Below are 14,227 nucleotides of genomic sequence, written 5' to 3'. Positions count from 1 at the left end.
GTCAATTCGCCGCCAAGATCATGTGATTTGGCACCGTTGGACTTCTTTCTTTGGCGTTATTTGAAAAAAAGGTGTACGCCGATAAGCCAGCAACAATTCAAGAGCTAATGGATGAGATAATTAGGCACATTAACGGCATAGAACCTCAATTATGCCTCAGTGTCATCGAAAATTTAGACCATCGGATGGAGGTGTGCCGTCGAGGCCGCGGCGACCATTTGGCCGATATTTTCTTCCATACGTAATTGAGCCATACCAGTATTATCATAATAAAGAGAAATGACAATAATTTCTTAAAAAAATTTTATTTTATCCAAAATTAACACCGGCCATCAACACATACTTGCGGACATTCCTTGATTTGAAAATAATATTCTTAAATGCTTACGCACAATGATAATCCACATAATTGTTGCTAATATGTAATAAATTTATTGTCACTAAAAAAATTAAAAAAATTTTAGATCCGCTGTAAAATATTAGCCAAAGGTTGCCAAAAAAATTTATGAGATTTTTGAAAAAATTTCTCTTGCATACATAAATATATTTAAAAAAATTAGGTCTCACCGCAATTTTTACAAATTTTCCTACTACTTTTTCTCTTTTATAACCAGCTTAGATGTACTATACGTATGGACGACAGTTCATTAAGCCCAGTGTCAATGAAGCTAAGTTACAATTACGAGGTAAATAAACCCCATTCCGTAAGCATGTTGACCCATACCTCGCACGTTTTATGGAATGTATGCTTTTGCTAGACTAATGAGCTTTTAAACCGGTCGTTTTTGTTTTGACCGTGTACAAAACACTCAATCACACACACTCATGAACTGGACATCTGCAACAACTGCAGTTGGATGACAAAGGATGGATATATTCGCTGAACGCCAATAGAGTTCAATGTGTTGCTGCCACGGCATACATTAATGTCGCTGTAAGCATAGTATGTATATCATTGAATACTGGCAACAATAACAAAATGCTTGAGCACACGAAGTATAGGGTGACACAAGATGGATGCAGATCTTCGACAGAAATTATTTGTGGTACGTTAATTTTATTTTTTTAATTTTGTATCAAAGAGTTGGTACTACAGGCTTTGGGAAATTGAATCATGGAGCGAAACTCCACATAAAAGTAATTCAAATGCTTTAGAAAATGGTCGTTCTGCAACGCGATGAGACACATGAAATCCACATATAATTCAAGAAAATCTGCGCACCCACCACAGGTTTCTGTTTGGTGCGTTTATTGGGCTGGCGGAGTCATCGAACGATTAATAGCAAAAGTTATCGTGCTATGATAACAAACTTTTTATGACCTGAATTAGGTGGCATGGACTTGGAAAATATATATGGTTCCAACAAAACCCAGCCACATAGCTTATGAAATAATGGCACGAATATTTTTCGAAGCAAATGAACTTTTACGGGATAAATGAACTTTGCGATCTTGCAATTTCACACTATTGGGCTCCTTTCACTGGGGCTAATGAAATGTGTAGACCATACCAATAAGCCCGAAATGATTTCAGAGCTAAGGAACGAAATCATACGCTTTAAATTTCGCTATGCTTTGTCAAAAGAAAATGTGCAGCCTTATGAAATCACCCTGCACAAGCTCACACAGAAATGCTTTAAATTGAAACTCAATATATGATGGAATCCCGCATAATAACAGGACCCATACCTATTTATAAGACACACATAATAGGTAAAGCAAACCATAATGAGATGCGCTTGACCTTAGTGAGTATTGGTCAATAAAGTGTGATGAACGGTGATGAACTCTAAAACAATAAGGCACCTGTACATATTCTGGATATACCATTTACCCATAACACGAGAAGTGCAAGAAACCGGTACAATTGCTATTGTGCTTATGCAATTTCTATATACATACATACGCATTTACTTTTGTTAAAATATATAAGTATATTTAGATGTGAAACAAAGACATCTGGCGGGACATTGCACATGCTTGCCTAACTATGCTCTTACCGAGTCATTAAACTGCATCCAGCATAACAGATGCATCGATATAAGTTGACTCCACCCATGCCAGCCAAACATGATAGGGCGGGTACCCAACCATTACTTTTTTCAGTTTTTTTTTATAAAATGCTCCCATAAAGATACGTATTGGATTTGGGAATAAGTTCATAGTGGTTTTATATTTTATTTTATTTTACAATGCAGAAGAAGGCCTTCTGAATTCGATGAACGACGACTCAAATCACTTTTGAAGAAAAACGGTGACCAAAACAGTCGAGAATTGGCGAAAAAAATGAACTGCGATCATACAATTATTCTCAATAACCTTCATTTAATGGAATTTACCGACGAATTGGGGGCGTGGGAGCCTCACCAGTTCAAAGAAAAAAACAAAGAAAGTAGCCTTCAAATTGTTTCTCAGCATTTCGCCCGCCATCGAGCAGCGCACGGTTGTAAACATCGATTTTTGTACGGCATCATCACGAGAGAAAAGAAATGGTGCTTATACATCAATATGAAGCAAAGAACAGAGTTGGTGGCCCCAGGAGATACGCCTAAGCCGAGAGTCAAGCCGGATCTTCTTCCAAAGAAGACAATGATATGTGTTTGGTGGGACTGGGATGGCATCGTGCACTGGAAAATGCTCGAAAATAATGCCATGGTCAACAAAGACGTCTACATTGCCCAGCTACGCCGCGTGACCAAGGCTATTCGACTGAAAAGACCTCATCGACATGGTCAAACCATCAAACCACTCCTTCACGACAACGCCTGGCCCCATGTTGCACAAGTCATCAAAGCCGCACTCCAAGAGCTCGAATGGGAGCAGCAGCATTCGCCGTATCTTCGGACCTTGCACCGGCCGATTACCATATTTTCTTTCTTTTTTCTAATAGCGGTCGCCCCTCGGCAGACAATGGAAAACCTCCGAGTATATTTCTGCCATGAAAAAGCTCCTCATAAAAAATATCAGCCGTTTGGAGTTGGCTTAAAACTGTAGATCCCTCCATTTGTGGAACAACATCATCAAGACACACGCCACAAATAGGAGGAGGAAGCGGTAATAGGTAAGCGTAAGTGACTACAGGTTTAACAACTGTAGTGAATGTCCGGTAAGTCCTTCGGGGGTTCAGTCCCCATGTTTTTCCAAAATAGTTTGTGCAAGCAAAGATAGCTCTTGTAGCTTTCGCAGTAATTCTCTCAAGATAAGAATTCCAAGTGAGCGTTGTATCAAAGTTGATGCCAACATAGTTCGCTTCTGTGGAGAGTTGAAGAGTTGATTAATTTCGGAGAGGATGTTGATGTTCCTTTTTCTGGTGAACGGCATTCGCGCAGTTTTCGCTGGGTTAATAGAAAACTCTTTGGTGGTGCACCATTTGTTTACTATACTAAGGGATTGTTGCATGCGTTTAGAAATGGTCCCCTCATACCAGGCTACTGTACCATATACTACCAGGTGAGCGGCATAACCGTGGATGTGGAAACGTGGATTGTTCAGTTTGTGGAGAAGTTCATCCATTACTAGTGTCCACATTAGAGGAGAGTGTACTCTCCCTTGCGGGCAACCTCTTGCGGCCTTGATAGAATTTATTCTTCCTCCTAGTTCTGCATTGATTATTCTAGATCCCTTTGAGATAGGGTAGTGCTGATTGTCTCACAGGATGTATGTACATATTATCGGATGCTCTTGTTATATGTATCAGTAAGAGTGTAAAATGAGATTAGTTTTGACTCAATAGCTTTTCCAATAAATATGGATAAATATTAAACATAAATATAATACATAATAAATTAATTTATAAATTTGTTAAACAATTAAATTTCAAAAACAAATAAGAGTAATTTCTTGGTCATAGAACTAATTTTCTAGTACTCTTTACGGCCGCCTTAGCCATAACCTGTTTCGGAAGGTAAGAAAGCTAAGGGCATCCTCTAGAGCAATACCATACCATATCCGTTGAGTCGTTTTCTCAAGAAATGAGCAGTAAATTAATAAAAATGTCCAAAAAGAAGATTCATTTAAGAGTTTCGTATGACCATCGAACGTTGAAGAGGTACAAGTACGAGTACAATGTTTACATAAATGCAAGCAAACGTTTGGCATGTCGAAATATCCATTTTGATAGCAAGCACTAAATGCCTTAACAACCGCACTGTTAGTTCTGCCTTTTCCGAGCTGGATAAAGAAGCAAAGCGAATAGGTCTGGTTGCACACTCGCGTATCGGCAACCAAGCCACTATTGACAGTTATGTCTTCTAGGTTGTAAAAGATTTCGTTTATCTAGGAATTAGCATTAACACCGATAATAATGTTAGCCTTGAGCCTCTCCAACGGAGAATTTCTCTTGTCAACAAGTGCTCCTTGGACTAAGTAGGCAATTAATTACTAAAGTTCTCTCTCAACGAACAAAACTAACACTCTATAAGAACGGGCATGATGTCCTAACGTATGGAGCAGAAACGTGGACGATGACAATATCCAATGAGGATGGAGTGTTTGAGAGAAAGATTCTGCGGAAGATTTTTGGACCTTTGCACGTTAGCGATCCCGAGTATCGTAGGCGATGGAACAATGAGCTGCATGAGCTTTAGGACAACATAGGCATAGTGAAGTGAATAAAGATACACCAGCTTCATTGGAATATAAGCAAATGCTCCGGCTCTGAAGTATTTGATGTGGTACCAGCTGCTGGTAGCAGAGAAAGAGGAGGGCATGCTCTATGTAGGAAAGATCAGGTGGAGAAGGTGTTGGATTCACTGGATGCTTTGTTTAACTCGGCTAAAATCGCATAAGCAGTTATAGCGCCCATCAAGAAGAAAAAGAGCAGGCTTCATTAGTCTAGCAGGAGGACTGGTAGCGTGGCTTTCTTCAGCTAAGTGAAGGCAGCAACGGGAGTTGGACTGATTGGTGAATGAGGACAAAACGAAATACCTCTACGAAGCATGAAAAGAGTTTTAGCGTATTGGGAGGCAATGCCCAATACACAGAGACAATTTCAGATGCAAAGATGCCAGCACTTTGCTTGCTTCAGAGCCGGCATAAAACCATATTATCAAATTTTCAGCTTTAAAGCCCAAAACAACTTTCTCTCGATTAAAAAGAACCATGCAAAGATCTCACTTCCGTCCTCATACATATTGCATATAACGCAGCGACTTGGACGAGAGAAGTATTTGAGAGAATAGAATAGCAAAATGTATGCAGAAAGGTTATACGAACTCTATAATGAGAAGTAGTCATTACTGAAATTCAGCCAGATGTAGCTATGCAACAAATTCGTGTTATCACGAAGTCTACTCAACTACTTCCCAGAAAATCTACAGGTGCTGGTTAGCTCGTGTTAATAATATATTAATACCAAATTGGCACACCTACGAGTCACATGCCTGATACGTATCTACAAAGCATTCCAAACCGCAAAGCTTTCGCATCAATTCATCAAATGTAAATCAAAGCGCAAGTATAAACCACGGAACAGTAAACATGACGACGGCTCCGACACGTTAGAAAATATGTGCACATGTATTATATTTGTATATATATGTGTGTGATGCTGTACGTGCATTGGTATATACCCAGCATCAGCAAACAGCACGAGGCGTTCATTCGTGACCGCATTGTTGCAATTAAACGAACGGAAACTCAACCACAACCACAACTCGACCGCATTGCAGGAGCCGCTTTGATTTGATTTTTGTTCTGAATGTTCTTCATTATAGTCGCTTATTCTTAGGTGTGAAGGCGTTGATAGTTTGGACTTCTAATGCGTCACAAACGTATTGCATTCGTTGATCTAAAAACGTGACCAAAGTCACACAGGCAGCTCATTCACATGGATTACGCTCAAGTCAGTAGCACTGGCTTTTTTTATTTAAAAGCAGGTTACAAATTTTATGAATAAGATGTTCAATATTTGAAAAAATTTAAAGCGGATACGACATTTTCTTTGAAAACTCTGCTGAAAGCGCCATTTGGTTAACAGGTATGATAGGGAGTTGCCACGTAACTGCATACGCAGATGACCTAGCAATTGCGGTTAAAGGCAGATATCTTAACACCCTTATGGACATTCTGCGCTCTAACATGTCCAGGCTTAGGATCTGGACTGAGAGTAGGGGACTCGATATATAAACCCGCAAAAACTGAAATAATTCTCTTCACAAGGAAACATTGGCTTTCTATAACCTCCCCGCTGGACTTTAACTGCGTGGATATTCCTTTGAGAGAGAATGTCAAGTACTTAGGACTCATATTAGATAGGAAACTCACATGAAAATCTAATATTGAGGAAGGAGTAAAAAAGGCCAACGTTGCATTATATACTTGCAAAAGAGCGGTCGGTATTAAATGGGGGTTAACACCTCGCGTTACTCATTGGCTATATACTTCGGTAGTTAGACCAATCTTAATATATGGAATACTTGTATGGTGGCCATCTGCTCTAAAGGCGAGTTATGCTAAAATCATGAGTAAGGTCCAAAGAACAGCTCTTTTATGCATCGCTGGTGCTTTAAGGACTACCCCAAACAAAGCGCTAGAAGTGCTAATCAATTTGCCTGCACTAAATCATGTAGAGAAAAACGTGGCCGCCACCTCGGCGCTTAGACTCAAAAGTATGGCGCCATGGAAAGAACGGTGGTTTGGCCGCGCCTTATTTTGCACACTCTGAACAGTCACAAACAAGAAATAGACTATTCTATTCCCAGGCTTACCTTCGACAAGCTCTTCAAGACAAGTATACCGTCAAGAAGGGAGTGGCCGACACCAAGGCCATGGAGAAGGGGGGAATTAAATGTTTATGCAGATGGTTCCAAGCTAGACAATAACGTTGGGTATGGAGTATTTTCGAAAGAATTAAGACTGGAACTATCCGTTCGACTACCAGACTACTGCAGCGTTTATCAGGCAGAGGTTCTAGCCATAAAAGAAATGGCTACATACCGAAATACGCATGTCGTAACAAAAACGACTATAAATATATTCTCGGATAGCCAAGCGGTCATTAAACCAATGAATGCGGTTTTACTAAGATCGAAGGTTGCACAGGAATGCCGAGCAGCCCTACTATAAATAATATTAGCATCATATTCAAGGTCAGCTTTATTTTGGTCTCGGGACACAGAAATATTGAGGGAAACTGTAGAGCTGATGAGGTAGCCAGAAAAGATACCGCTCTTCAACTGTTCCGTGATAAAAGTACCATTGGAATACCTTTGGCCACGAGTAAATTAATAATAAAAAACAACATTACCAAAGAAGCCAATAATTCATGGGAATATGAAGATACATGCGTAACAGATAGTTTAGTATGGCCGCAAATAAACAAGAAAAGGACAAAGGAATTGCTTAGCCTCTCATGAGAAGATATCTCGAAGGTCGTGGCTTGTGTCATCGGCCAGTGGCTATTTGGCAGGAACTCCTTGAGACTAGGAGTATTCCCCATGAATATTGTAGCAGTTGTAGAGATGAGGAAGAGGAAGAAACAGTTGAGCACTTCCTTTGCAATTGTCCAGTCTTAGCTAAAATCAGAGCAGGTTGTTTAGGTAAACACTTTTTAATCCTCTTACAGAACTATCTGGCGCGGGGATTAGACCAATCCTGCGCTTCATAAGAGCCTCAAAATGGTTTAATGAAAATAAATAAACAAGGATCCCGTGTTACATAACGGTATCACAACGGACCTGTAAGATCTAAGTGAGTTGGTCATATGGACCGACTACCACCATAACCTAACCTAACAGGTATGATAAACGATTTTATGTGGCCGGATGCTAAAAAAATTAACTTGGACAATATTCGGCTTCAACAGCATTGCGCTCCGTGCTACAAATACAAAGTCCATGCAACAGTCGTTATTTTGCGATGTCAATTGTCCATCTCGGACCTGCGATTTCACCTTTTCTTTTTATGAGGTGCAGTGAGGGACCGAAAGCCCTAATGATGCAGGCTCTTGAGATTAATATCTGGCAAATCAATCGTGAGATACTCGTAGAGCAAGGGCCTTACACCCCAAGGCCCCAAAACCAAGCGTTCTGTGCCGTTGGGTAGTTTCAAGACGAGGTGTATGACATCTGTCTGTGTGCAGGAATCAACTTAGATAGGAGCTTCCGGAATAAGTGAATCACAGTTCTAAGCGAGAGTCAGGCTTCACTCCGTATCGAGAAACTAAATCTGTTAGGTACGCACAATCACATCCAGGTTATTTGGGTCCCAGGAAACAGGGCTATAACTGGGAACGAAGTAGCGGACGCATTGGCAAGAGAGGCTGCGGCCTCGTCATTAATATGAAGGAGTGAAGAACTAAGGCTAAGGGAGGTTAGCCGACACCACATCACGGGGCTACGTTAGGCGAAATCCTTACTCGGGAGCCTACAATGATGTTTAAAAATCTCTCTATCTCTCTCTCTCTGATGTTTAAAAACTCTCCCCAAGGCTAAACTGAGAATGCTCTCGAGCAGACCGCGTAATCATTTGCACATTATCGGGATTTGGTCCACTGACGCTTGTTGTCTCTGTGGCCTTGAATGCAGCGCTATAGCACAGATAGGGTTGAGACATGTCGGCTATTTACAGCAGGAAGGAAGGCACAAATGCTCAGTCCAACCCAACTCTACCTTAATTTTAAAAATCTTGATCTCGTCAAATGGAGAGACCTATTTAGTTGTATGCCGTTTGGAGATTAGTTTTTTATGAAGTGCTTTTCATTGCCTGCCGTAGGGCAACCGCTATTAGAAAACACTTTTTCATTTTACTGTTTCATGTCGGAATGGTAGTGGTAACTTGGAAAAACTTAGAGCCAAAAAAAGTATCCTAAAACCTGGTAAAATTTATTTATGGCAATTCGAACCCTCTATTACTAATGGAGAGTAATATTTTCTCCGCCTTTTTCCTCTTCGCAAAAATATTTCATTTTGAAGAAGTTCCGTAACGATTAGATGAATTTAGATAAAATTTGGTGCATGAATCGCTTATAACTCTGACAAATAATTGGATTATATTTTAGATTTTAAAAGAGGGTTACCATAAGTTAGAAAAGGCAATTTTAACTTAAGTCATCATCATAACTACATGAAAATGAATATGAAACATTTTTATCTAAGGCGTAAAGTAGTTGATTAAACAAAAATACTAATTTACTAACTCTACGATAAAATTGAACTTGGTTTAATGCAAAAGCAATTACCGCAGTTTTTGAAAATTTAATTCGGGTGTTAATTGAACTTGTTTTAAACTAATTAACTTTAAGATAATAACATAACATAATAAATCCAGCTCAGAAAATGCAAAAAGGAGAGACCTGCTAGCACTCACACATAGGGCGAATTTTAGCTGATACAACATGTCTAGTTCTGTTCATAGAATTCTAAAATAAAGTAATTAAGTTCTTTGATTTACCAATAGCGAATATTCTCTGAACTATTTATTTATTTATTGGTCTAACTACTCGTTCAAACGATTTTTGATAGGTTTATTATCTGAAGCAGACTTGGAAATTTCGCACAACCTTAGAAACTATCGGCTTTCTCATACCCAACTGGAAGTTTACATACCAATACAGATTTAATTACTAATTTGCTATCATCGGAAGTCCATTAGTTTCATCTCAAAGGAACTCAAAACAAGGAAACAAGTTATCAAGAGGTTCCAATTTAAGTCTCAACACTCCCCTACCTCTTTAATCCCCCCTACCGGCAAACGAAGCATTTCACCCTGCTGCTCCCCTAAGAGATATTGACATCCCATATCTCCCCATGCACACGGTCACACACCTTCGCACACCAAAATTTCACATTCACCCGACACCAGACAAGCTTTTTTTTGCAAACATTAGCATTGCAACATTACCGTTAAGCAGTACATTGCTGAAAATGAAGAAACGACTAATTGGATGGGACTCTTTGCATCAATTCTAAGTTCCTCCATTTGTGGAACAACATCAAGGTGCACATCACAATTAGGAGGAGTTGCTTGGCCAAACACCTAACATAAGTGTACGAACCAATTATTTATTTATTTATTTTTTTAATCCTTTTGGGAGTAAAGTGCGTCGGAGTACTGTGCGTTGCGACGGTTATTTTCGTTTTTTTTTTTTGTACTTATATAGTCGCTCCATCTCTTGTGCAACTAAACTTCGACATTTACTATAGAGCCCACTAGCAATCCATAATTGCTTCTTTCGCTTTTCTAGACAACTTTAAGGTATCATTATAAGCTGCTAATTTTTTCAAGTGGAATATTACTTAAGTACAGTGCAAATAGCAAAGTGGATACCTTTTAAGTTGCTGAATAATACCTAAAACTTCTATCCTTCACTTTACTTTCTTTCTTTTTTTAATTTTTTTTTTTTGACTTTATATCATTTTATTAGCAAATTTTTTCATTTCAAATTTCATTTGATTTTTTTCATATATGTAAAACTTTTTTTTGGACACCAATTGATACCAACACATGCCACAAATGAATAAAAACAACACCTCATCTTCCAGTTCAATTCATATTATTTCAATGTTACTGTATTTTTCAAAATATGAATGGCGTCAGAGTGAATGAACCAAAACCATAACCATATGAGTAGCCTAAGGGATACGGATTGGCTGGGTACAGTGATGGCATTGATGGCGTATCAGGATAATACTCGTATGGCAAGCCGGTGGGCGTCGGATAGTAAGGACCTCGATATGCAAATCCAGCGGTTACAATGGGCACGGCGAGTACTAGTTCGATGGCACAAAGAAGGCCAAAAAACAACAAAATCTGTAAATTAAAAATCACTTTTCAATATAATTTGAAGTGAAATATTTATTTGAAACGCATAAAAAGCGTGCAAAAGCATTTATTATCCATTGTAATAGAAGAGTAGTTGTTTTTCCTATGACTCTTTGTTATAAGGTCCACTCACCAACAGCATTAAAATGCGCATTTTAAATGCATTGCTAGTGCAGTGACTTATATACCAGCGGCGTAGTTGCTTGGCGTCTCTGCCTTATTGCGCCTTTTGCAATGGCACTGCCAGATCTATAAAAAGGAGCCTAAAGGGCGCAGCAAAGGCAAACCAGAAACCAACTGAAGCTGACTACATATTGAGTTGAACAGGTTCAGACAATTTTCTCTTTTTCGAACAACTCATTTGTCTACATTTAATGAATAAAAAAAGAAGTTTTATTGCTTTTATTTATTTTTAGAGTACAGGTTATATTTGCATTGTATGCTTTTTTTTGCTTTTTTGTATATGCTTTTTTTGTATATAACTCGTTTTGATTTTCTTCGCATACTTTCGGCTCTGTTGCTTCAATTTTTTAGTAGTTACTTGTTACATACTTTGTCCTTATTGATATGATTACGAGTACTCACACAAGCGTGCATACATATTTACTTTACGGTGTAATTAAGTTATTGGCCTTGAACTTGACGAACAGTGTGGCTTTCCACTTGTAGCAACAAACTACCGTAAAGGTAGCAGTGCACTAAATATAATAACGTATACAAAACGCACAAAATTAATCATCCGATTTGTATTTGAATCACTTTTTCACTAAATGCAAAACAAAACGATTTTGAGTGATGGGAATCTTTATTTTGACCTTTATGAGTTCTTTTTATGGTCTATTTGTATACCGTAGCTGTTTAGTTGGTTGGCATAAGACGTCATTTGCAAAAATTGAAAATCCTCCGATAGGGTGATTAATTTTACCCCACGTTGTATAGAAACACGTTTGGGGAAAGTTAATAAGATAAGATAAGAGTTTATTAAGTAGAAAAACTTTACAATATTTATGTTATCGCACAATTTACAGAATATGATATAAATCTAAATTCTACATCTTTATATTTGTATATTTATCACAGGTTTCGGTTTTTTAAACGATTTTTTCTTTTTTCGAAGGAAAAAACTACCATGAAAAACCTCCGCTTTACATCTTACAAGCTAGGGTTAATCTATACGCATTTAAGTACCACGGCCTAATTGAACATTAAGAAAGTTAAGTTATTAGCAGATTGTCCGAAAAACTGGAACGAATTTTAAATCTTTCAGTCAAATTTTGTATTTGATCTGACAAAATCTTAGTTTTTGATTCATCATGAAGCTTTCTGGTGGAGAAATGCCATGGGAGTCATAGCATCATTTTGAGTACCTTATTTTGGCAGATTTGCAGTTTCTTAACATGCGACTTTGCGATATTACTCCAAGCTGAACAGGCATATAATATTATTGGCTGAAATATAGACTTATAAATCATTAGTTTATTTTCATCACTCTATTTATTAGGGGATATAACATTTTAATCGCCAAATTTACTTTCTCCTGTATGTACTTTACATGATCGCAAAAAGAGACTTTTTTATCAAAAATCACCCCCAGATATCGTACGGTATTGGCCCACGGGATATCATAACTACCTAATTTCAAACTTGTACTTGGTATAAAGCAATGACTTCTTTTTCAAGTGAAAAGTAGTCTGCCATGTTTTGTACTTCATCTTGAAGTTTGGTTACGATTTGGTTACCAAACGCATGCGAATAAAATATGCCAATGTCGTCTGCATACACAGCATATGAACAATTGGCTAATTTGGGAAAATCAAAGCAATAAATAATGTACAGTAAAGGACCAAGTACCGATCCCTGGAGAACTCCAGCGGGTAATTCGATCATGTCAGAGTATTCATCATTCAGAAACACGCAAAAGTAACGATTTTTTAAAAAGCAATTTATGATTTTTACTAGTGGTAACGGAAATTTTAAATTTATTAATTTGTAAATAAGACCATCATGCCATATCGAATCAAAAGCTTTCTCAACGTCAAGAAGCATTAAACCGGTTGATTTCTTATGATCGAAGTTAGATTTGACGTGATTATAGGGAAAAGTTAATAATTTTACCAATTTCGGGGAAATGAATGCGAAAATTCGATCTGGATATACCAGATGATTCGCAAATGTATTGGCATGATAAACCGAGCAAAAAAAACGAGAAAATGGCTCGCAATTTCCGAGCGGGTTTTATCGTGATTTGGCCAGTCATTAGTGTTAAACGTAAAATTCCTATCTGGTTCATATCTACAAAAATGAATAGTGTCAAGAATACAGAACTTATACATAGACAAAGTACTCATTAATTTTTTTGATGATAATTTCGATGAGCTTCCAAAGCAACAAATGAGTTTTTAGGCAGCGAAAATAATATATAGAAGCATTCCACTTTACTTGGATGCACAGTGTAAAGTCGTTCGATTGCATCACACAAATGAACACCTGGATATCCATCTACAGGTACTCCTCGTTGCCTTCGTACCCAGGACCTTGACGATGCATTCCAAGTATAATATTTAGGAACATTTGAATAAAGCAATGTTCTTGCAAATGAATCTGTTTCACATAAGTTGAAAAATGCAGTTAGTCTTGTTGCTGGTGGTCGTTCGGCCATTTGTTGAGCAGTATTTTCAGTGAAATAAACACTTTGTTCATTTTCTAAATGGACTGACAAATGAATAACAGCTGGATGGCGATTATGAATCAGAAATGATAATATTCTCCAAACTGCTTCGTTGCTACTAATGTATCTTCCCATTTGGTAATTAGTAATTTCATCATTTCGATTTACAACTCCAAATACTGCCATGTCACTTACTTTTTTGATATATTTGCATATGTATTTGATGGATTTTACGGAGTTACAATATTCCACCTTTATATGAGCATTGAATATTTTCGATAATAATGGACAATACGGAACCACCCAACGATTATCAACTTCAACTTCCTGGTTATGCATTTTGATGGTTGCCGTTTTGCCATTATCATTAGGTGATCTACGTCGATACAACGGATATCCGTCATTGCCCGTTATTGTGTCTGAAGTAAATTGCCTTGGGTATCGTTTCGAACACTTTTCATCAATCATACATGGTGAATTCACATTTAGTTCACCGCACGGTCCATGTATCATGTTTTTAACGACAACTTGAAATAACTCAGGATCAGCAGTGTGATTAGGAATTTCAGCTGATATAAGGTTATCGATTTGATCCGGAGTTATTTTATGTACCAGCCAAATTAGTATATGTGCTTGCGGCAATCCCCTTTTCTGCCATTCGATGGAGTACATATGGCAACGCACCTCCCCAAATACATATAATTTCACAATTAAATCCATAAGAGCTTTACATTTTTGCCGAAAAACACGCGCAGTAATGTCATGACGATCGGTTGGCGACTGTCCTGCAAATAAATT

This window comes from Anastrepha ludens, chromosome 4 (assembly GCF_028408465.1).
Source record: "Anastrepha ludens isolate Willacy chromosome 4, idAnaLude1.1, whole genome shotgun sequence".
NCBI classification, from domain to species: Eukaryota; Metazoa; Arthropoda; class Insecta; order Diptera; family Tephritidae; genus Anastrepha; species Anastrepha ludens.
This window is presented reverse-complemented; position numbering follows the sequence as displayed.